The sequence below is a fragment of the Dreissena polymorpha genome, chromosome 9, assembly GCF_020536995.1.
Source record: "Dreissena polymorpha isolate Duluth1 chromosome 9, UMN_Dpol_1.0, whole genome shotgun sequence".
Taxonomy (NCBI): domain Eukaryota; kingdom Metazoa; phylum Mollusca; class Bivalvia; order Myida; family Dreissenidae; genus Dreissena; species Dreissena polymorpha.
This window is the reverse complement of record NC_068363.1, coordinates 23,218,670-23,240,922: the sequence shown is the minus strand read 5'-3', so window position 1 is coordinate 23,240,922 and position 22,253 is coordinate 23,218,670. Positions and strand designations below refer to the sequence as shown.

The following is a 22,253-nucleotide window of genomic DNA, read 5'->3' as shown; positions in this document are numbered from 1 at the left end:
AGTTTAAAACAAGAGTTCCGCGGTCGGAGATGACCGCATTGAAGCCGGATTTTTGATTTAAATGACAGGAAAGTACCTTTCGTGTTTTTGTCAATGCAATACTTAAATTACTGAAATATTGTTCAAAGGTCAAAATGAAATGTAAGTACTTTTCAAGGCATGAGCAAACCTTGTGTTATGTTTTGAATGCATGCATATACATGAACAACAATAACATTTAAGGTCACAAATATGAACTTGAATTGACAATTAGGAAAGTTACCTTGACCTTAGAATGAATGACCTTGAAATGACCAGTGGTCATCTAAGTGTGCTTGCAAACCTTCATGTCAAGTTTGAAGACTCTATGTCCAAGCATACCAAAGTTATAACAATTTTAACATTTTAACATTTAAGGTCACAGTGACCTTGACCTTCAAATGAATGACATTGAAATGACCAGTGGTCATCTTCTAGTACTGGCCAATCTTTATTTCAAGTTTGAAGACTCTAGGTACAAGCATACCAAAGTTATAACATGAAATAAGAACTTTAACATTTTTACATTCAAGGTCACAGTGACCTTGACCTTCAAATGAATGACCTTGAAATGTCCAGTGGTTACTTACTAGTTCTGGCCAACCTTCATGTCAAGTTTCAAGACTCTAGGTCCAAGCATACCAAAGTTATAACAACTTTAACATTTTTACATTCAAGGTCACAGTGACCTTGACCTTCAAATGAATGACCTTGAAATGTCCAGTGGTTACTTACTAGTTCTGGCCAACCTTCATGTCAAGTTTCAAGACTCTAGGTCCAAGCATACCAAAGTTATAACAACTTTAAAATTTTTATATTGAAGGTCACAGTAACCTTCACCTTCAAATGAATGACCTTGAAATGACCAGTGGTCATCTGTTAATCCTGGCCAACCTTCATGTCAAGTTTGAAGACTCTAGGTCCAAGCATACCAAAGTTATACCATGAAATAAGAACTTTAACATTTTTACATTCAAGGTCACAGTGACCTTGACCTTCAAATGAATGACCTTGAAATGACCAGTGGTTACTAACTAGTTATGGTCAACCTTCATGTCAAGTTTCAAGACTCTAGGTCCAAGCATACCAAAGTTATAACAACTTTAACATTTTTTATATTGAAGGTCACAGTGACCTTGACCTTCAAATGAATGACCTTGAAATGACCAGTGGTCATCTGTTAATCCTGGCCAACCTTCATGTCAAGTTTGAAGACTCTAGGTCCAAGCATACCAAAGTTATACCATGAAATAAGAACTTTAACATTTTCGAGCACGCCGCCCGCCCGCCCGCCCCCCCGCCCGCCCGCCCGCCCGACAACATCAATCTATAAGCCGAGATTTTTTCGAAAAAAATCCGGCTAAAAATAGAATAAATAAATATTTTTTTTACCATGTTTCAAAGAAAAAAAACACTTTTTTGGTGGGGGGGGGGGGTGGAGAGGGGGTATAATGTGGGTTGCGGGTCATTTATTAGATGATCTTTCAAAAATATTGCATGTCAGGTAAGTGTTGTTTTGTCAAAGTATGAATCAAATCTGATCATAAATAAAGAAGTTATGGCAATTTAATCAAAATTTATTAATTTGACCTTGAGAGTAAAGATCAAGGACAAATTCAACAGTACCCTCATGATAGTAAGAAAGTATTTGAAGTTTGAATGCAATAGCCTTGATACTTTAGAAGTAAAGTGCATCTAAACACAAACACAATATTCAAAGTTACTAAGACAGAAAAAGGGCCATAATTGTGTTAAAATGTCAACCAGAGTTATGCAACTTGCATTTACAGTCCCCTTAAGATAGTTAGCGAGTTTTCCAAGTCTGAAAGCAATAGCTATGATACTTTAGGAGTAAAATGGACCAAAAAACAAAACTTAACCAAATGTTAAATTATCTTAGTATAAAAGGGGCCATAAATCAAAATGCCAGTCAGAGTTACATAACTTTGCCTGCACAGTCCCTTTATGATAGTTAACAAATTGTTGCAAGCATAAGCTTTGATACTTTAGGAATAAAGAGAACCTAAACAAAATTCACAAAATTTTCAATTTTCTAAGTATAAAAAGGGAACATAATTCTTATAAAATGCTTGATACAGTTGTCTGCTCTTGTTTATAGATTGGGGTCTTTTTTGTAAAGAAGTAAAGTCCAACCCCTACTTCCGGTCACCCCTCATCACCGGTCAACCCGTGTAGGCGGCCGGTCTGTGCCGCGACCGTCAATGAACACTATATAATGCACCCCTCTTAAGCGGTAACCCCGTTTCTCCGGCCAGCGGCCAGCAATTTTGCATCCCAAATGTTAAATTTCCCCCATATGAGTGGTCACGCGCAAGTAAGTCAGTCATGCACATTGGCAAAATTACACAGACGCAATGGCGAAAAAATCGATACGTACTTCCAGTCTGCGGTTTAGGCTCTGTAGTACTGAAGCGTGATGTGTGATAAACATTTTGACAGCCAGTTTGCAAATTGCAATTAATTAGCGGCGGATTATCGGGTTAAAAGCAATATGCGACCGTTTGATCTTTTTGTTTCCGCACGTGCGAATATCACCTATTATTACTGGAAAGGAGATTCTTAATTTATAATTAATTATGTGTAGCTCATACTATTTCAAGCACACATTTATGACAATTATCGGCTAATTAAAAGTTAAAAAGAACAGCGAAACTTTGAACCGAAATCAACTGATCTACATGTTCTCTGTGCTACAAAGTTTTTATCCAAAAATCAATACACGCATGCTTTCAAACCATGGGTATGGCGTGACATTGTACATTGGTGCATAATCTTAGCGCGCTTTTGTCGGGACAAAGGAAATACATGATGCTAGAATTTGTAAACGTCTCGTTAACATTAAATAATCGGGAGTGCGTTTCGGATTACAAATTATTATTCTCATTTGTGAATAAAACAAAACATTTATATTTGTTTTATATTTACAATGATTTCAATATTAATTTTGATAAAACCCTTTACGCGGCGAAAAAATGTTTTTTATAATAGTATGCATGAAAAGCACGATTACCAGGAGGATTACACCTGGTTGCTACTATCAGTCTCTTAAGTAACTGGCCACAATTTTATCGTGAAGGAGATCACTGTCGGGACCAATTCGTGCGGTAGGTATTCAAAGCCATAAAACTGCAATAAACCGACTAAATTATCGATTTATAGTGACACGGGAGTTATTCACGCATAACTGATTCACAACTGTTCCCATCTTGAGTGCATTGGGGCCATACAACACGCATTGTGTAAACAATGAATCATGAGAATGATTCTTTTTCATTGACTTGATTCTGATGATGCTGATATTGATGATGATTAGAGAGATGAATAGAATATTTTTTTTGAATGAAAATGTTGTCTTATAGCTGATTTTAGAAAGGAAGAAATAAAATTATTTTAAGTATATACATTGTTTAGTACATGTATTTACCATTTGGTTTATAAAAAAATTGAACAGTTGACCATGCACTCATCAACTCCAGACTCCCTATGACCCAACCCCCTCTTAAGAGGCCACCCCGCTTAAGCAGCCAATTTGGCTGTTTCCCTTGACTGGCTGCTTAAGAGGGGTTGGACTGTATGCAAATTATGAAAGCAATATGACAAGGTACATAGAAAATATTTGAGGTGGTACGCAAACTTTAATATAGATTTATCAATAATATGCATATTCTAAGTAGAAAAAGGGCCATAATTCTTACAAAATGCTTGGTACAGTGTTCTGCTCTTGTTTATTGATTGGGGTCAGGTTGGTAAAGAAGTTTGCAAAATATGAAAGCAATATGTCAAGGGACATTGAAACAAGGGCTGTTTGTAAAACATGCATCCCCCCCATATGGGCTGTCCGTTGTAGTGGCAGCCATTGTGTGAATAAGTTTTTTGTCACTATGACCTTGACCTTCGACCTAGTGACCTGAAAATCAATAGGGGTCATCTGCGAGTCATGATCAATGTACCTATGAAGTGTCATGATCCTAGGCAAAAGCGTTTTTGAGTTATCATCCGGAAACAATTTTACTGTTTCTGGTCACCATGACCTTGACCTTTGACCTAGTGACCTGAAAATCAATATGGGTCATCTGCGAGTCATGATCAATATACCTATAAGTTTCATGATCCTAGGCGTATGCGTTCTCGAGTTATCATCTGGAAACCATTTAACTATTACGGGTCACCGTGACCTTGACATTTGACCTAGTGACCTCAAAATCAATAGGGGTCATCTGCGAGTCATGATCAATATACCTATGAAGTTTCATGATCCGAGGCGTATGCGTTCTTGAGTTATCATCCAAAAACCATTTTACTATTTTGGGTCACCGTGACCTTGACCTTTGACCTAGTGACCTGAAAATCAATAGGGGTCATCTGCGAGTCATGATCTATTTAACGATGGAGTTTCATGATCCTAGGCACATGCGTTCTTGTGTTATCATCCAAAAACCATTTTACTATTTCGGGTCACCGTGACCTTGACCTTTGACCTAGTGACCTCAAAATCAATAGGGGTCATCTGCGAGTCATGATCAATCTACCTATGAAGTTTCATGATCCTAGGCGTATGCGTTCTTGAGTTATCATCTGGAAACCATTTTACTATTTCGGGTCACCGTGACCTTGACCTTTGACCTAGTGACCTCAAAATCAATAGGGGTCATCTGCGAGTCATGATCTATCTAGCCATGAAGTTTCATGATCCTAGGCATATGCGTTCTTGAGTTATCATCCGGAAACCATTTTACTATTTCGGGTCACTGTGACCTTGACCTTTGACCTAGTGACCTCAATATCAATAGGGGTCATCTGCGAGTCATGATCAATCTACCTATGAAGTTTCATGATCATAGGCGTATGCGTTCTTGAGTTATCATCCGGAAAACCTTTTACTATTCTGGGTCACCTTGACCTTGACCTTTGACCTAGTGACCTCAAAATCAATAGGGGTCATCTGAGAGTCATGATCAATCTACCGATGAAGTTTCATGACCATAGGCCCAAGCGTTCTTGAGTTATCATCCGGAAACCACCTGGTCAACGGACCGACATGTGCAAAGCAATATACCCCCTCTTCTTCAAGGGGGGCATAAATATTTGAGGTGTTACGCACTTTTTAACATAGATTTATCAATAATATGCATATTCTAAGTGAAAAAAGGGCCATCATTCTTACAAAATGCTTGATACAGTTGTCTGCTCTTGTTTATGGGCTGGGGTCATGTCATGTTGGTAAAGAAGTATGCAAAATATAAAAGCAATATGTCAAGGGACATAAAACATATTCGAGGTGATACGCAAACTTTTACATTCCAACGCTCATGCAGACTCTCACGAAGACGCCGGGGTGAGTAGGATAGCTCCATTATATATATTTCATTGATAATAGTCGAGCTAAAAATGTTCACAGTTATTTCCATATCTTTTATATACGCCTGAAGGAGCAAAAAAAAAAATGTTACTGTAATATAAAGAAGTTAAACTATTTAATAAGTAAGCATATTATCGTGCCTGTAGTCTATTTATAGCTGTTATGAGTACATTTATTTTTTAACTTAACAGTTCACAATAAGTTTGACTGGTTTTATCATTTGCATTCACATTTAAATGGTGGTAAGGTTTATAGCAAGCGTGTGACATATTATTTACAAAGCAACACATATATATTGTAGTGTGTTTTCAATTGGTTTGCCAGTCCATTAAAAGTCCTTTTTAATTTTGTATGAGTGTGCGATGCTTCAACATATTGAAAAACTATTGCTAGAGTTTTGCTAGACAGTCAGTGTGGTTGCATGGTGTAAATATAATCAAATGATTACACAATTGTGCTCAAGACAGGCATTTGTGCTGGAAATAGTACTTTACTCAAGTAAGTAACTCAGTAATATATCATATTGAATTACATGTGTTATATTAATTAACAGTTATTTTTAATTTAAAGACGCTAAATATCGGCCATTTTCCCAAGGCGTAGACTTTTTTCAAACGATACATTTTTCCTAAATATTTCCCATTAATTTAACAATGAAATACACCACGTTTCTAAATACAATTTTAGATTAACAATGATATCGTAACACTTCTTTTACAGGAAACAAATCAATGTGCAAGTGTACAATGACCAGTGTTTTTTATGGCAATTTCGGGGCCGATATTCAGCCCCATTCCCCTCCAAAAATAGTATATATTTTTCCCCATTTTTTTTGAAAAAATCCCCTCCAAAATTAAAAAATAAAATATATATATATTTTTTTTTAGAAACAACTGCCTCATGAAAGACATATCTCAAATTCATTTCATTAACATCTCAAAAGGTATATAACTATAATTAATATGATTTTTTTATTATAATAAAGAGTTATATTAAATTAGGTTTTCCCAAATCAGTTGACTTCATGAATTTTTTTTTTCCAAAATGGCCAAGAAAAGGCCTGATGTATCTATATTGTGTCAATATTTGTTGATAAAAACATTCCAATTTGGCCCATTTTATTGATAAAAAAAACTCAAATTTGCCATTTAATCTAAAATCCCAATTAGACTCTAATTGGCTTGGAAAACTGATACTGTGCATGACGGCTGAACTGACTGAAACTAATGTTGAACAAATCATTGATATACATTTAAGAAAAAACCCAGAGATATTCATCTGTGAATATATCATTCATACATAAATATGTATTCATATTAGAAATATATACATATAAAAGAATGACTTTTTAATTTTCCCCTTTTCCTAAAAAACAACGCGTTTTTCCCCTTTGGACGGGTCCCGCCACCATTCCCTTATAGGTGAAAACAAACACTGATGACAATTAATTCCCACATTTGATAACAAACAGTCTGTGATGGCGCCAAATTACAGCAGACTAAAAAAAAAATTTGGCGAATGAAGTCTGACATACAGGGCTCGAATTACTTTTTTGTTTCAACTCGCAAAAAATTGCGAGTTGTTAAAATTTTACCTCGCATTTTTTCTTTCCAACTGGCAATACATGTTTCTATAAAACATGCATTCTTTGGTAGATCTAAACTCGAAAAATAAAGCCCTGAACTTGTAGTGATACTGTGGTAACAGATAACACAAAGAACTAGGTTTATTTTCGCCACAAAAAAGCTCGTTAGTTTTTTAGTAGACGACATTTCAAAGGTCACGTGACTAGTGTAAGGAAAATAGTCGGCAGCGTTATGAACTCTGGTCACGTCCAGTGTACAAAGTTTACTCGCGAATAAAGTTTTCTATTTCATGTTAGCTATTGTACTTCTCAAATTTTAATTCTAACTGAGCCAGTCGTAAATTTCTGTGGGTTTATGTTTTTCTCCGAAATATATCGAGTACAATAAAGGCAGTATTTACATATCCAGAAACAATTATGCCCCAGAGACGTGCCAAGAAACGGGCATCAACAGAGAAATAAACCCTTGCAGACAAACTGGCCAGACTGACATCCCTTGCAAACTATATTGTTTACAGATTTGGAACTGTCACATTATAAACTTACATTATTATGATGAACGGCAAATATCTTAGATAGACCACTGTATCCTCCCGATCTTCAGATGATTATTTTTTGGAAATCTGCTTGTTTGTGTTTACCCAACTCACAAAAAATGGCGAGTACCTCAATTATGCACTCACATTTTAGATGTGTTTTTTAAAATCAACTCGCAAATGGCCTGTTTGCGAGTGTTTAATTCTAGCCCTGTGACATATATGTTTTATGTTGGTATGCACCGATTTGTCAACGATTTTTTAAACATTCAATTAACTAACGATGTATACTGAGAATGACAATACATATTAAAACACACGAGGAATTATCCATAGTATGCATTTGCAGTTATTGATAGGCAAAATAAAGTCAAGTTAAAGTAAGAAATACCTTTACACGATTGATCATAGGTCGATTCAACCGTCTTGCTCACATGTTCATCTATTGCATTTGTACATTTTTCAGTGTGCTCATCAAGTTCCTGTTTACATTTGTCCGTATGTGTATTGAGATCCTTTCTACACTGTTCAAGATGCATCTTCATCTCATCCAGAGCTTTATCGGCAAAGTGTTCAACTGTCTTAAGTGTATCTTGAGCAGCCTCTAGTAGATGAATCATCTCCTCCGTAGTTATCCTCAATGTATCCCGTTCCAGCTGTGTCGTAAACAAACATATGTTTCAACTGCGAAAAACTGGTTTTTACATGTATCATTCAACAACTGTTTCATAAAACCAGTATTTATTACTTAACTTTATGATATTAGACGAGAATGTGTTAAATTTGTTCGCCCCATACAAGTTGAGCCTCGCCAATAAAGCTCGAAACTCGCCTTATACGAGAAAAGGGTGACCAATATGGAAAAACACACCCAATACGAAAAAAGGTCAGCCAATACGACATTCAGCCATTCAGAAACCAGGAAAAACTCTGACTTATATGAGAATGTAAAATTTCGACAATTTTGGACGCCATTTTAAAGTTGTATGATTTGTTTTGGTGCAAAAGTTTAAATTCTTAAAATTATAATATTGCAGTTTACTTAAGGTAGCGCACCTCTAATGATTTCCCGCGATTTATTTTACGATCATTGCCGATCTTAAATGATCGGTTTTTCTCAGAGATGCATTTTATTTTTTTCAAACTTCGAATTTTAATATGTGTTTACCTAATTCATTTAGAATAGTCATTATTTTCACAATAAATATTGACTTTGATACAATTATCATCTGAAAAATACGATTTCGCGATGTCTTCAAAGAATCGACGTGCATTTTTACCCGTTTACTTATGGATATTTAATTTAAGGTTGCACTATTATGAAATTGTCGTGGCCCAGTGGTTAAGGCGATGGACTAGAAAACTTTTGGGATCTTCCTGAGCAGGTTCGAATCCTGCTGACATCGCATACTTTTTGCGACGCGTTTTATTTCTTTTCTAACGCAATTTGATTTAATATAGCATATAAGCTATGTTTTTTTGTCAAATATGTTGAAAATTGTAAGAACATCCTTCAATTTTTTAAATTAAAACAACGTTATGACTAAATTGGGTAATTTACTGCGGAAAATACGAATGATGCATGTTGCATATTTATTTTTATTTCAAAAAGTAAACGGTAAATCTGTCTATTTCTTGGTATTTTTGCTGTACATAGTGTTTCTATAAAAAAAATAGTTTAAAATATAACTTAAATGATACTATTTTGAATTTTATGACACTTTGTTTTTTACCGACCCAATTTTTACTTGGCTGAAATCACTTACATTTCATGGCGCTATTCCATAGATAAACAAGAGCACCGCCTTGCGGGTGCAGACCGCTCATCTATTTTCTTTTTAAAGGTGAAGGGACTCTCATTTTCAATCACAAAGGAGGGAGGAGTGGAGTGAAGAGGGGTGTATAGTGGGGGTTGTGGACATTTATTACATTATCTTCCAAAAAAGCGAAAAAAAAAAAAAAAAAAAAAAAAAAAATCGGGGGGGGGGGGGGTTTGGGTGCGATGGTTGGACGGTATTTCAAACATAACCGTTTTAAAAAAAAAATGGGGGGGGGTATAGTGTGAGGGTGTGGTGATAATTTGTGAGATGATCTTAAAAAAAAAAAAAAAAATCAAAAAAAAAAATTGGGGGGTGGGGTGGGGGGGGTGGGGTGGGGGTATAGTGTGAGGGTGTGGTGGTCATTTGTGAGATGATCTTAAAAAAAAAAAAAAAAAAAAAAAAAAATTAGGGGGGGGGAGGGGGGAGGGGGGGGGAGGGCACAGGGGGATGGTTTGGGTGAAGTCTATTGTGGTATGTCAGGTAAGAGTAGTTTCATCAAAGTATCAATCAAATCTAATCATAAAAAAAGAAGTTATGGCAATTTTAGCAAAATTTAATAATTTGACCTTGAGAGTCAAGGTCATTCAAAGGTCAAAGTAAAATTCAAGTTGCCAGGTACAGTAACCTCATGATAGCATGTAAGTATTTGAAGTTTGAAAGCAATAGCCTTGATACTTCGAGTGGATCGAAACACAAAAATTAACCATATATTAAAAGTTACTAAGTCAAAAAAGAGCCATAATTCCGTAACAATGACAACCAGAGTTATGCAACTTGTCCTTTTACTGTACCCTTATGATAGTTTGTGAGTGTTCCAAGTATGAAAGCAATATCTATGATACTTTAGGGGTAAAGTGGACCAAAACATAAATCTTAACCAAATTTTCAATTTTCTAAGTATAAAGGGCCCATAATTCTGTCCAAATGCCAGTCAGAGTTACATAACTTTGCCTGCACCGTCCCCTTATGATAGTTCATAAATCTTGCAAGTATGAAAGCAATAGCTTTGATACTGTAGGAATAAAGTGGACCTAAACACAAAACTTAATCAAATTTTCAATTTTCTAAGTATAAAAAGGGCACATAATTCTGTCAAAATGCCAGTCAGAGTTACATTACTTTGCCTGCACAGTCCCCTTATGATAGTTAGTAAGTGTTGCAAGTATGAAAGCAATAGCTTTGATGCTTAAGGAATAAAATGGACCTAAACACAAAACTTAACAAAAATTGTCAATTTTCTAAGTATAAAAAGGGCACATAATTCTGTCAAAATGCATGCCAGAGTTATCTAACTTTGCCTGCCCAGTCCCCTCATGATAGTAAGTAAGTGTACCAAGTTTGAATGCAATAGCATTGATACTTACTGAGAAAAGTGAAACTAAACGCAAAACTTAACCAAAATTTTCAATTTTTTAAGTATAAAAAGGGCACATAATTCTGTCAAAATGCACGCCAGAGTTATCTAACTTTGCCTGCCCAGTCCCCTCATGATAGTAAGTAAGTGTACCAAGTTTGAATGCAATAGCATTGATACTTTCTGAGAAAAGTGGACCTAAACGCAAAACTTAACCGGACGCCGACGCCAACGCCAACGCCAACGCCGACGCCGACGCCGACGCCAAGGTGATGACAATAGCTCATAATTTTTTTTCAAAAAATAGATGAGCTAAAAATTGTAAAAAATAAATGTCCGTAAAAGAATACTTATTTCATCTTGTTTAAACTTTAAACACCTTTACTGCATCTGTACACACCAACTGCATGCCCATATTTGGAAATCTGAATGAATTATGGAAGTTTTATATACCCCAGGGGTGAAAATAAACTGGACAAAAGCTGAGCGTGAGGGTCGTTTTGAAAAAATCGGTATATTTTTTTTAAAAAGCATGGAAAGCCTACCTACAAATTTGCATGTAGTTCGTTGAAATGATGCTGATTAAGAAAATAATTAATTAAATTATATTTGGATATGTGCCCATTAGAGGTGCGCTACCTTAAAGCACTCAGCCCTTATATATTCAGCTCCCTTTTCCAACAATATCAATAGTGCAGTGTTACCACAACAGTAAGGTTCAATATCTGAGCATATGAACAAAAATAACAACTTTGAATACATGTACATGTATGTTCAAGCTGCAATGAGCGCCGAAAGCAAAACTAATTCGACATCATGGGAGGATTTACACATTACAAATGCAATTCCTAATGGCAACTAGAGCTTTGTCACAGACGTGACAAATACCCCCACATGCAGCATTGACACAGAATATTTTGCATGTTGTCTTCACAAAAAACAGCGGACACCATGCTCAATGTTGAAAACGCAATAAGTGACCCTGTTTTTGACCCGGCATGGCCAATGTTCGAACTTGACCTACATATCATCTAGATACAACTTCTGACCAAGTGTGGTGAAGATCGGATGACAACTACTTGAATTAGAGAGCGGGAACCTTGCTGAATGTGTAAAACGTACTTAGTGATCCTGTGGCCTAGTTTTTTATCTGGCATGACCCATGTTTGAACTTGGCCTTAAGATCATCTAAATACAACTTCTGACAAGGTTGGTAAAGATCAGATGAACACTACTTGAATAAGAGAGTAGACAACATGCTGATGTTTAACACGCACCAAGTGACCCTATGACCTAATTTTTTACCCGGCATTCCCCATATTCATACTTGACCTAGACATCATCTTGATTTAACTTCTGAACAAGTTTGGTGAAGATCGGATGAAAACTACATGAATTAGAGAGCAGACACCATGCTCAATGTTTCAAACACACCAAGTGACTCCGTGACCTAGTTTACGACATACCATGACCCATGTTCAAACTTGACCTAGACATCATCTAGCTACAGCTTCTGACTAAGTTTAATGAGGCTCGGGTGAAAACTACTTGAATTAGAGAGCGGACACCATGATCAATGTTAAAATCGCACTAAGTGACCCCGTGGCCTAGTTTTTGACCCAGCATGACCCATATTCAAACTTGACCTAGACCTGATCTAGATACAACATCTGACCAAGATTGGTGAAGATCGGACGAAAACAACTTGAATTAAAGAGCGGACACATAATACGAACCGACCGAACGACAGACCGACCGACCAACCGACCGACAGACAAGCTCAGTCCTGTATACCCTCCTAAACTTCGTTTGTCGGGGTATAGTAAGTTAGTTTTCAATCCTTATTGTCTTTCTGAGTTGTATTAAAAACAAAGGTAGTGGATCCAGTGTGGCTGGAACGTTATTAAGGTAAATTTTGCATAATTTCGCGACCTGTCAAATTGTGTTCCTGCATCATGTAATGCCTTGAAGCAACTTTCGTCATATACTAAGTTTAAATGCTATTGTTCCTAGTATGCTTTATAAGTGATATCGCCTTCATATTACAATATTTATATACTAATAATTATTATTCTGAAATTAAATGCATGGAACATTTGTTTCCTCTTGCAACAATATTAAATTTTCGTTTTAAATTAACAAGATTTTCTCTTAAAAGGTATTTTGGTGTACATGTACATAACATTTTCAAAGCATTTTGCATGGGAATACAAACAGGGAAAAAGTTGTATAGAACAGAAATTTCCCTATTTTTCAAAACTTCATACTTCATTTAATAGCAAAAACCTGTAATTAAAAAGTGAAATTCAAGCTTTTCTTGATGAATAATATTATAAAATTAATAAATAAAAATGTCATTAATTAGTTGAATTCATATTGGCTTTGTTATTGAGCTTCCGACAGCTGCATTGTCCTTCGGCCTGCAGCTCAATAACAAAGCCAATATATATATTCAACTAATTAATAACATTATAGTACAACTGTATGATGAAGTATTATCAATATAATTTGTTTAATTCACGTTTGCGTTACAACTTAAAGCAGCTTTATGTATCAGTAACTGTTTATAAAAATATGTGATACGTTAATTCTCAGTTAAGCCAATATGATTTATGTCGGATCAAATATCTGGTAAAACACAACTAGCAATTGACGACAAAGCGGAACAATCGAGAAGTTTTATAACACTAGTGAGGAACACTCATAACGATGGGAAGGAAATAAATTGCCCACGTTTAATTCTACATTTAAACCTAATCCTTTTTTGTAATGGACCAATATGGCAACTATAGTTAATTTTATATCGTAAAATTACGTTACTTACATTTCGTCTTGTTTTGAATTCCTGATGAAAATTAATCATATTTATAATTTATAATGTTTAATTATTGTATTAAATAAAACATGTCAGCACGAATTGCTTGTCAAGACCTTAGAGAGATCTGTATGCGCATGTGAATGTACTAATATTATTTTGTGTACTTATCTTGTTTGAATGAACATAAACAAATAATCACCAACATAATTCGCCCAATTGGTGCAAAAAGGTACCATATGCCTTCTTATTTCAATGGTACATTTTACCTTTTTGCACCAAAGGGGGCGATATAATGTAGACTGTCACGACAGTGATTTGTGGTAACAAAGCGTTTGTCTTAGCAGGCTACAGTGGAAAAAAACGCCTGTAGTATCCGATCGACTTTTACATTTTAATCACCGCAGATGATCACGTTAATACTCGCGGACCAAGTTTTTTCAGGGTTCTGCAGGTATTCCACAATTGTATGAGTGTAATGTAATGTTGGTGGCATATGCATCCGGCACTTCATATCACAAATAATATATACTTTTAGTAACAAACAAGATGTAACAGATACATTAAAAATACGTTAAATGCAGGTTTAAATGCAACCAAACAATTATGTTTAGGGAGGCATATTTTTCTAACAAGGGCTGTTTGTAAAACATGCATGCCCCCATATGGACTGTCAGTTGTAGTGGCAGCCATTGTGTGAATACGTGTTTCTTGTCAATGTGACCTTGACCTTTGACCTAGTGACCTGAAAATCAATAGGGGTCATATGCCAGTCATGATCAATGTACCTATGAAGTTTGATGATCCTAGGCCTATGAGTATTCTTGAGACATCATCCGGAAAAAATTTACTGTGACGAGTCGCCGTGACCTTTGACCTAGTGACCTGAATGTCAAAACGGGTCGACTGCGAATCATGATCAATGTACCTATGACGTTTCATGATCCTAGGCGTAAACTTTCTTGAGTTATCATCCAGAAACCATTTCACTGTGTCTGCATCACCGTGACCTTGACCTTTGACCTAGTGACCTGAAAGTCAATAGGGGTCATCGGCGAGTCATGATCAATGTACCTATGAAGTTTCATGAGCCAAGGCGTTAGCGTTCTTGAGTTTTCATCCGGAAACCATTTTTTAAGTTGAGCCACCGTGACCTTAACCTTTGACCTTGTGACCTGAAAATCAATATAGGTCATCTGCGAGTCATGATCAATGTACCTATGAAGTTTCATGATCCTAGGCCTAAGCGTTCTTGAGGAATCATCCGGAAACCATTTTACTGTTTCGGGTCACCGTGAACTTGACCTTTTGTCTAGTGACCTGAAAATCAATAGGGGTCATCTGTGAGTCATGATCAATGTACCTATAAAATTTCGTGATCTTTTGCATAAGCGTTCTTGAGTTGTCATCTGGAAACCATTTTACTGTTTCGGGTCCATGTGACCTTGACCTTTGACCTAGTGACCTGAAAATCAATAGGGGTCATCTGCGAGTCATGATTAATGTATCTATGAAGTTTCAGGATCCTAGGTGTAAGCATTCTTGAGTTATCATCCGGAAACCATTTTTCTATTTCGGGTCACCTTGACCTTGACCTGTGACCTAGTGACCTCAAAATCAATTGGAGTCTTCTGCGAGTCATGATCAATGCACCTATGAAGATTCATGATCCTAGGCCTAAACGTTCTTGAGTTATTATCCAGAAACCATTTTACTATTTCGGGTCACCGTGGCCTTGACCTTTGACCTAGTGACCTCAAAATCAATAGGGTTCATCTGCGAGTCATGATCAATGTACCTATAACACTGTATTTTGTGAATTGGGAATAAGACATCAATTTGGGAATAAATTGTGTTTTATCAAAAGTGCATAATATGCAGTTTTATATGTTGTATTTATCTACTTTTACAAATTATTATTAAAACATATACTTTCATATACATGTATAATAGCATCATTTAAATTGATTTTACTTTAAAACTGGATTTTTTATTAATTAAAAAAAAAATCCTCATGAAATGAAACTGTGTCCATGCCGCGCATGAACACGGTTTAAAAATACACTTTAAATGATAAAAATTCAATAAGGCCCGAGTTTTTTAATAAAATGATTTTCGGACCCGCCAACTCTAATTTTTGACGAAACCAAAAAAAAAATAAAATTGAATCTCGATTTTTTTCGGATGCCAAAAGGTGGCTTTTAAACACGAAATGGGTGCCGGGTTTAAGAAAAGTTCAATTGTGCTGGAATTCACCAAAAGCTACGCCATAATTGTTTGTTCAAGAACGCTACAATGCTTTCAACAGCAAAGTCTGCTAACTCCCTTCTATACATAGATGGTGACGTCACTACGTTATTGTCAATAAGACCGGTGTGTACACAATGCTGCTAACTCAATAATTATGCAACCGTCAAATAAAATCCTGAATAGAATCGATTTGTAAGTAAATATTTTATTTTTTCTTTACAATTTTATCAAATTGATAGAATTAAAATGACTAAATATTATTCTGAAAGCAATACGAAAAGAACGATTTTAATTCAACAGCAGTGAACAGGTGCCCGAAATGCGAAACCCATTTACGCCTATCAACTTTAAATCTTCAATATTTGATGCACAAATACGGTCATATTTTAAAGAATAAAATTGTATGTGTTGTTTAATGCAGTTGTAGAGAAGAATTTGTGCATATAATACGTGTATTTTCGTTATTTTCAATGGGTACGAAACTTCGGTTTTGTTACGGACTAGTTCGTACCAAAAGTTAAAAAATCGCAAAATCAACAGTTTTTAAAACGATTTCAAACCATGAATGGCCGTATAAAATAAATAAATCATTTGAAATCGTTTATTTTTATTTTTCAGGCTAAAAATGAGCAGTTGTATCTAAAATGAAATTCCCTGGTCCAACAAGGCACTGTGCATCCGCTGTGAAAATTGCAAAAACTTCAGTGTTCATTCTGGGCAACGCCATTGCAGGATTCCCACATCGAAATATTAATGGGCGCAATCTAAATAATATCAGTGGGCCAGTCGGGCGAATACATAATAAAATTGGCGCATTAAAAAATAAAATCAATGGGAGATTTAATTTTCAAAAACAAAGCGATGGAATCGTACTGCGAATTCTAAACACGGGTCTGCTGAGTAGGTGGAAAATAACCGTTGCTTGGCTACCGCGGGCCCACTGTGTTGAATCCTGCACTTTCATTGGTTGATAGATGTCAAATGTCTGCAAACTGTGTGTACGTCATCAGAAAGTGTTCAAAACGTTTGTCAGCATATTTAGTTGCGATTTTCCAACGTTTTAAGAAAAAAAGTGTTTAAACATGTCAAAGCAGAAAGGAGAGCAGCAAGGAACGAACTCTCCTACATTTTGTAAACAAAAACAACAAGGGAAAGTGAAAGAACTTCTGATCAGGAAGAAGGCAAAACAGCAGATGCCTCAGCCAAAGCGAGTAGGCCTTCATCGTCTGCTGGTTCAAGCGAACAATTGTTGAAACCTTTGGAAAAGATAGAAGATCATAAATTCGAGAAAGGTTGGGTAGAGAAAATTTACTTGGTTGTCAAACGATGACAAAAATAATTTCATGTTTTGTGACATTTGTAAAAAGCATAGTCAAAGTAACACATTTGTTAATGGCTTTTCGGATTTTCGGACAAGTTCTTTGAATAGAAATGCAGTTGGTAGTGATCATAAATCCTGCCTCCTACACAATCTTTAAATGGCCCACTAAATTTATGGCTGATGGGTCATTGCCCCACCAGCAATCTGGCCCAGAATGAACACTGAGTGACAGTGTTTGTATGGCCTATCAGAGAGGATACACAGACTGTAGAGAGAAAGTTCATTCTTGATGTTTTCGACCTGCCAGAGTGCATTACCTCAGGACTCCATTGTGTTTTTTCCAAATTATGAACATTATGACATATTGTTCAATCTCTGGAAGAAATTGTTCTTTTAAACAACACATGTATTGCAAGTAACATTACTGTTGTTTAATACATTTAAGAGCAAAAGGGTTTTATTATGTTGTTTGTATTTGTCTGCTGTATTGATTTTTACTGGACAATACACTATTAAATGTTTCTTTTAAACCTCAATATCTTATTGTTGTTTGTTGAGATAAGGTATTTTTTGGATTTCTTCTGAAAAAAATACATTGAATTGGCAAGTTTCAACCAAATGAGACAATTAAAACAAAAAAATAAATTCAAATGAAAGCAAAAAAAGTTATTTTGTTCCACGCACGAAAAACGCACAGGTACTATGGTTAAAATGCTCAGCCAAAAAAAATCACCAAAAAGTTAATTTTGGACAAGTGCAAAAACTGCATAACATTTGAACCAATTAAGATATTTTTTAAATTCAAACTGATTTAAAAACTGCAAATCAAGACCTGCAAATCAAGACCTACAGTCTGATTATAATCATTTAGCAAATCAACATGTTTGAAACAAATCACTGCGGTTGCTTACTAAAAAGAACTTCATACCATAACATCTTTTAAGTGAGTGCATATTTGGTCATCCATCTTTTTTTTTTCCGTCCTCCTACCCGACACTTTTAGAAAAAAAATCCGAAAATCATTTTATCAAAAAACTCTGGCCTAACTGTTAATGAAAAAGTCATGGACAATTTCTTATCAAGCTTAAATTATAGATAATATATTACAAAAATATATGTAGATCATGAAATACATAGTTTTGTTTGAGAAAATCACCAAAATGATGTCCATTCCCAGTTTGATGTCTTATTCCCAATTCACATAATACAGTGTTCTATGAAGTTTCATGATCCAAGGCCTAAGCATTCTTGAGTTATCATCCGGAAACCATCTGGCGAACGGACCGACATGAGCAAAACAATATACCCCCTCTTCTTCGAAGGAGGGCATAAATAGTAAGGACATATATGCAATTAGTTTTCAAATCTAAAAGTACAAAATAAATGTTTAATGTAGTAATCTATCTACATGAACTGTATTTGAGAGTAACTCAATCTAGTTAAACATAAAATATCATTAAGTTACAGTAGACCTACATGTACACGATAATATAATTATGTCTTCATAAAACATATTATATCACCCTTTTATTATTTGTCGGAATGCGCCTACCTTTACGGTTTGTCTAGAAACACAATTTTATACCTCTGCTAATTTCCTCAGAGCCTCTTGTGCAGTAACGTCATGTGATAGACACTTCGAGTCACTCAGCAGGCTAGTCAGTATTGTGAAGATGTCCCGGAGGTCTGGATCTGTTACTTTACACTGCGACGAATGACGGACAGTTCTGCCAATCTCTCGCGCCTATGAAAACCAATATGTTATATTATATTATTTTAAGTTGTCTGAAATGGTTGAGCTAATGATATACATGTATGTAATTATCACAGGGCTATAGATAACGAGCGTATTTGCGTTATTACGCAATTAAAACAAGCAAATTCGTTGAATTGATATCCTCCGCCAATATGCATCTGGACACTCATACCAAGTTTCAATCAAATCCACCAAAGCACTTCAAAGATATGGCTCTGGACAAACAAACAAGCATTTTTTCAAGATACAAAGGGCCATAAACTGTTATTATCAGATTGTGTACAATTCCAATTAGAGTGCATCATCCTATTATCCACATATATACTCCTATCAAGTTTCAATGAAATCCCCAAAAGCACTTCCAAGATATGGCTCCGGACAGATGAACGGAAAGACGGACAACGCCAAAACAATATCCCTCCGCCTATGGCGGGGTTTAATAACCAAAAACGTTATAAAATTTAAAATAAAGCGAACACAAACGCAAATACAAGTTTAATAACTTAATTCCCGTAAAAAAAACTTGCGTCACAAAACGCAATTCTTACAAACAACAGGCGTATTTTTTAGACTGGTTATTTTCCGTACAAAAATGTAAAGAATAGTTTATATGCCGTCCTATGAAAACAAGAGAGCAGTCTTTCCAGCGATTATCAATCTTTGGGGTATTATTGTATTCGTAGACCCGTCCGCTTTTTACTTTCATTTTCAAAGTATTCAACTCAAAATGACCTGAAAACGGGGTGCATCGCTTTGAACAGCCATAACTTCATCAATTGTGCAGCAATTTTCACTAACGCTGTCTTATTCAACGCAAAAATGAATGAACTTTGATCAGAAATTCAGTAATTGTTTGTTGTTATGCACAGGTACATTTTTTAATGGCATTTTTATAAATAATATAGTAACCTTAGTAGATTTTTATTATATGATATATGTCATTTCCTCAATATTTTTTTTTGCTAAAACTCTATTGAATTTACAAAACCCCTATTGTTGTCAAAAACAGGGGGTGATTACCCAATATACCCCAAAATTTATATATAGCCCTGATGTATGGTGTGTTAACGAATTTGAAACATGTACAAAATTATACTTAACACAAATCTAGATCAAAAGTTTTAAAAACACTCTAAAAGTGATGTTCGTTCTTGATTTATTAAAGCTATGTTGACGACTAAAACGCTCTCAGTCATATGTTCCTATAACGAAAAACACTAAATACATAAATGCCAAAACAGGACATGAGAATCAAATAAACGGATCACAATTTATATTAGTTTGCGTCTTAAGAAGTATACATCTGTTAAAACGATTGGAGGTTTGAGGTTGTTTTAATTATTAGCATTAACATCAATGGTGTCCACCAATAAAATATCGTACACTACATGTCAAAGTAAGCGGTGATACATATACATTTGTCCGACAAACTTGCTTAATAATTATTATAGATTGTTAATATGTTATGCATGCATAAAACAGAGCTTTAAGCGCTCATCTGAACTAAATAACCAATAGTTGGAGTCTGTATCTTATGACATATTTGTTGACTCAACTTGGCCCAGATTCAAACCTAGCAATCATATTTAAAAGATAAACATTCCGACAGCCTTTCATCAAGATTGAGTTATATATTACATGTAGGCCATTAGAGTTTCAAAGTTTTTTTAAATATTATTTGAACTCGTGATCTAGTTTTATGTAAGAATATTAACCAGATTCGGATTAGGTCTAGATAGTGTCATGAGAAACATTCTGACCAAGTTACATCGAGATAAATTCACAAAACAGGCCTCTACATAGAAAGCAAGGTTTTACTAAGATCTAATCTTCTGACCTATTTTTTTATGTGTTTGACCCATATTCGAAATCTGCTTAGATACTGCCAAGATACATTATCTTACCAGGTCCAATCAAGGTGGAATCTTAAATATGGCCCTAATAGTTTAAAGAAGGTTTGTCTAAGATTTGTCTATTTGGCCTTGTTTTCTCATAAAGTTTCAAGATACAATTTCTGACCAAGTGTCATCAATACAAAGTCTCAAATGTTGCTTCTCAAGTGATAACAAGGAATTTCTAAGATGTGATATAGTACATGTAATCTAGTGCTTTGATAAACATAATAAAAATTCGAATATTGACGTAAAGGGTGTTCAGAAAAAAGCACAATAAGCATCAAGATTTCATTGCAAAGTGGACTATCCGTGCCATAACGAGCTCAACATTGATGACACACAACGAACAACGAACGACGCACAACAATAAATCATGGAATAAATTTTATCAAAATGGCTCACCCTGAGCACTTCCTGAGCACTTCGTGCTCAGGCAAGCCAAAATAATTACTTCAAACAAGCAATAACCCGTTACAAACAGCATGACAGGTAGACATTGTGTTGGCGACACTTGAAGTTGAATTTGACTTTGCCGATTTGTATTGACTGTGATACTTTAAAACATTTGGTAAAGGGTCAATGGCTCTTACAATTACTTCCTAATAATGACCACCCTGTCAGAAGTCCTTATGAAGATTGTAATATTGGGACCTGCCCCCCTCCATAAAACACATCTTTGGGCTCATACAAGTAAGAACCAAGGTCCTTTCCCCACAAATGAAAACAAGAGGGCCATGATGGCCCTGTATCGCTCCACTGCTGAAAAAAGGCTGAAACAAATATTCTCTGCATGTGCGAATACTTAAATATAGGCCCTATTTAAGCACATGTACACTTTTGTGACCCCCTGGGCTTGGTCAAATTTAACCCCAGGGGCATAATTTGAGCAAACTTTGTAGAGGACTACTATATCTCACAACATGTACATACAAAATATGGTAGCCCTAGGTCCTAGAGTAAAGGACAAGAATATTTTAAAAGTTTTCACAAAATAAGCAAGATATAAGCGTATATAATGTTCAATTTTGTGACCCGCAGATCAGGGTCAAATTTGACCCAAAGGGCATAATTTGAACAAAATTCGTATAGGACTATCAGATGTTACTGCATACCAAATTTGGTAGCCATTGTCTGAATGGTTTTCGACAAGAAGATTTTTAAAGATTTCACAAAATAGGCTCTTTATAAGCGTTTATTCAATTTTGTCACCCCGCAGGGCAGGGTCAAAGTTGACCCCAGAGGCATTATTTGAACAAATATGGTATAGGTTTCTTAGATGTCACTACATACCAAATTTGGTAGCCCTAGGCCCAATGGTTATGGACAAGAAATTTTTTAAGTTTTCACAAAATAGGCCCCATACAGTACAGGCAATGTGTACTTTGACTAAAACACGTGTCCGCGGTGTTCAATTTTCCCGATGGGTGACATTTCGCGGGGGGGCGGACACGCTACTGATCGCGGTGTTCGGCAAACACCCGAAATTGCGGCGATTGCACGCTATCGTTAACGGGAACACCCGT

At 35.7% G+C, this 22,253-nt stretch overlaps 3 protein-coding genes across 3 annotated transcripts in view; all 3 read right to left on the bottom strand.

Moving 5' to 3' along the window:
- LOC127845915 (uncharacterized) overlaps window positions 1–22,253 on the bottom strand; it is a 462,977-nt gene that overhangs the window by 296,712 nt on the left and 144,012 nt on the right. The window lies entirely within an intron of this gene.
- Window positions 1–22,253, bottom strand: part of LOC127845424 (uncharacterized) — a 564,768-nt gene that overhangs the window by 471,235 nt on the left and 71,280 nt on the right. The window contains exon 3 of the mRNA XM_052376326.1: window positions 18,665–18,823. The gene's annotated coding sequence lies outside the window, so the exon portion shown is untranslated. The remainder of the gene's footprint in view (window positions 1–18,664; window positions 18,824–22,253) is intronic.
- LOC127845416 (uncharacterized) overlaps window positions 1–22,253 on the bottom strand; it is a 577,557-nt gene that overhangs the window by 495,502 nt on the left and 59,802 nt on the right. The window lies entirely within an intron of this gene.